The sequence below is a fragment of the Cyphomyrmex costatus genome, unplaced genomic scaffold, assembly GCF_001594065.2.
Source record: "Cyphomyrmex costatus isolate MS0001 unplaced genomic scaffold, Ccosl1.0 scaffold182, whole genome shotgun sequence".
In the NCBI taxonomy this organism is placed as follows: domain Eukaryota; kingdom Metazoa; phylum Arthropoda; class Insecta; order Hymenoptera; family Formicidae; genus Cyphomyrmex; species Cyphomyrmex costatus.
Genome location: NW_017275847.1, coordinates 124656 through 128495, shown reverse-complemented (window position 1 = coordinate 128495; position 3840 = coordinate 124656).

Sequence of the window (3840 nt, the reverse complement as noted above, 5' to 3'; positions counted from 1 at the left end):
AACATGATTTTTGTCCTCTCTGTAGACATAGAGGCAATTTTAGTTGAAAAATAAATGTACATAGCATGTAAATAAAGTTTGTTTTAGCTTAAATAAGTATGATACTCTCTGCTTGTTACTTGGAAACTATGCGCGAAATTTAGGTTCAAGATTCTAATTCTGCTTCCTTAAGTCGACTACAGTCACCTAATTAATTAAGTTTTCTGACTAATTAATATCAACCAAGAAGTTAGAAGGAAGTTTCAAGTTTGTTGTGCAGTGTTATCGATCAAGAAGATTTGCAAAATAATTTTCTTTTAGCGAATTCTTAAAATTGCTTAATGACTATCTATTGTTGAAATTTAAATATCCATGTATAAAACACAAAATAAAACAATACTATTATTTTAACTCAAACTCTTTCACAAATTAACTTTTTTCCTTAATTTTAATATCTAAAATGATCTTTTCGCTTAATGTAAAGAATGTAGCAAAGGTTACAAACTTCTTTTTATGTGTAGAAGTTTATGAGTAATCGCAATCAAATTCAGATCCGTGGCTTCATTAAATTTGTAAATATCGATCTGCGATTATCTCTGCAGAGATTAAGAAGATATTACATATTTTTTTTAATAAAAGAAATGAATTGTAACAAAAGTAACAATAAATTGATCCTATATATTGTTTAACATTAGAGGGTAATTAATTGTGAAAAATAATAAAATATTACAAGAAATAATTGTACAAATAGTATTGAGGTTGCCATCTAACAATATTCCTTATAAACAGAAATTGGAATATCCACCATCGATAATTCAACCTGTCACTTTACTTCATCAACGCTACAGCAATTAAAATAATCAACAATCGATATACCAGTACTATATATGCGTAATCATATATATGCGAATTTAGTTCAATTTTATCAACATGAGAACAATCTTCTTTCTTATTTATCCTCAGCAGGAAAATTCTGAACGAGATATGATTTACACAGTTACAAAATGAATCCTAATACGATAGTCTGACGTTTCAAGATTCCGCAAGATGACGACAGTAAGAAGAATTTTATCACATCTCCTATTCTGTTCTAAAATAAAATTTATCGGTGATAGAAGCAAACCTATCAATAAAGGACGAAGAATCCTTCATCATCATTTATTTGTCAAGTTTAATCTAATCGTTTAAAAACTTCTAACCATCTAGAAGAACAATGTTTTCAGTATTTGCAGCGGAATACTGTTTAATCTTTCTATTTTCAAAACTTCAAAACATAAATTGAAAAATATTTCAAATAGATGCTACACACATACATGCACGCACGTACCCACATATACAGGATGTCCGAAATTCAAATGTCAAAACTTCGGGAGCGTGTAGGGGATCAATAAACTAAAAAAAATTCTATAGAGATATGTTTATTTTTGCTTTGTTTTGGAGAAAATCGCAAAAAAGACAAAACGTAGTTTCCATTTTTGTATCTTTTTATCAGACGCGATAGAGTATCCTGCCATGTTCAAACAATTACTGGTTAGTTTAAGTTTAAAAGATTAATAATAGACATTACAAGTCCCTTATCCCAAGCCACCAAAGTCCATTTTTCGGGGGTGCATAACTACTAAATACTAAAATATAAAAAATTTTGAATCGCACGTAATATATCCTGAAAGGCGGCATCGAGTAATTTGAGTTAAAAAAAAAAAAAATAAAATCGATCAAGTCGTTCTGGACATATGAGCGGTCAAAAAGTGATGATTTACATGAAAAATAAAGTACCGTCTCCCTCTTCTTCTTCTTCTTCTTCTCTGTCCATCCGGACGTATTATAACTTTGTAACGTACTCTCTCACCTTTCACTCACACGCCTACCAACTTCGACCCATCCCCTCCCCCTCCCTCTCCCCCCACCATCCACCTCCATCACCCCTCTCTTTTGCCGTATTTTCACTCTCTTTCGTTATATAATATTTTTAAATTTTTTATTTATATATATTTGTGATATATTTGTACTCTGAAAAGTAAGTGATATCAGAAAAAAATCATATCATAAAAATGAAAGCCGTGTTCAAAAAAAGATCCTCAAAAATTTAAACATTTTTATCTAATATATTGCTATGAAAAGTAACTGATACATTTATTAATTAAAGGTGCCAGTTCAAAGTGAATATACATAAAGTGTATATAACTTTCGGCCGATTTTCGAATTGCCTCCGTCTTCCGCTGTCCCTCTCACCTCACCGCCCCGCGCGCGGTCCAAATGACGCGAACAGTCTTAGTAATGAAGCAAAAAACGTTTTTATAAAATAATAAATTTAAATATTAAATAATTTTAAAAAATTTTAATTGTCTTTTCTCAACAGAGTACAATAAGCGAAAAATAAAAGTACGCTGTTTGCCGAAAAGAATACGGTTGGTAATTTTACTTTTTCGTCCATTTCCCTTAATAATGTTTATATTTCTAAGCAGCACATGTTGATTATGTAAAGGTTGTTCTTGTGCTCTTAAGGAGCAACGATTGTATAGGTATCGTAGTTATAAGCGATTACTACAAAAAATATCGTTTGCTATCGTAAATTTTCGTATTACTTTAAAGTCGAATCTAACGGAATAGCTCCGCTCTACTGGCTGTATCCTATTCAAGGTACTGTATATATAAAATACATATTTAAGGTATTATACATATAAAGCACATGTTTAAGGTAGGTACTATATAGTATATAAAATATTCTCAACATATCGCTCCCATGTTTCAAAATGACACAACTAAACAACGTGATTTTCGAGTAACGATATAACTACGTAATAAATGAGTTAAAAAACATTATCCTCTATCATTTTTCATATGTACAGTCCTATAAGATTTAATATTTAAATACTGATTATCCTATCAGTTATCAAAAGTGAACTAACTTAACTTAATCTAACTTCATTTTAAAAAATCATCACACAAAATCATTACAACACAAAAGGAACTTTAAACAATTATTAATTAGTCAATATAATTTTCTGCCAATTTGAAAAATAGTACTTTTACCTTTTTAAGAAACAATTTTTTTGAGTTGCACCAATTTTGAAGTAAGGAAGTAATACACGTAAGGGGAAATAAATTTCTCTCCCCAAAATAAATAAAAATTAAATAAACATATAATTATTAAAAATTGAAAAAGTAATATGAAATAAAAATACTTCGTGTATGTATGTTCCTCATTTTTTAAATAAAATTTCAAATTTTAATATAGTTTAATTTAAATGCTAATTATAAAAGTATTTAAAAATAAAAATATTTATTTTAATATAACCAAATGTATCATAATCAAACTCATAATCAAATGTATCAAAACGTATAAATATTATAAGCAAATAATGTAATAATATAAAACATATATATATAAAAATAAAAACATAATAATATAAAAATGTTATTTGATTTTAAATTATTTAATATTTAATTACGTAAACATCAAAATGTGAGTATACAAAATTAATTAATTTTGATACATTGTATATTTAAAATCCACGTAATAAAAAATTGCACGCGTAATGTTGCAAGTTAAATACGCGTAAGTATTTAACTTGCGACGAAAACATACCTGATAAGTTCAAAATTGTTGATGGCAGCTGTTCGACCCAGTTGGCATCCAAAAGACAAACGATTATTATAATTTACGATTCCTTGGATAGGAACAGTAATTAAGTTGGAAAGAATTTTCATTTGTTGATTCGAATATAGTTAGATTACTGCGGATACGATTTTACGAAGCAAAGTTTGCGTTACCTTCAGCTATGTAAGTTTGCAAAAACATTCTAACTATAATTAATGGAATTTAAAATAAAAAGCATTCTGTATTAAATTAGTATAAAA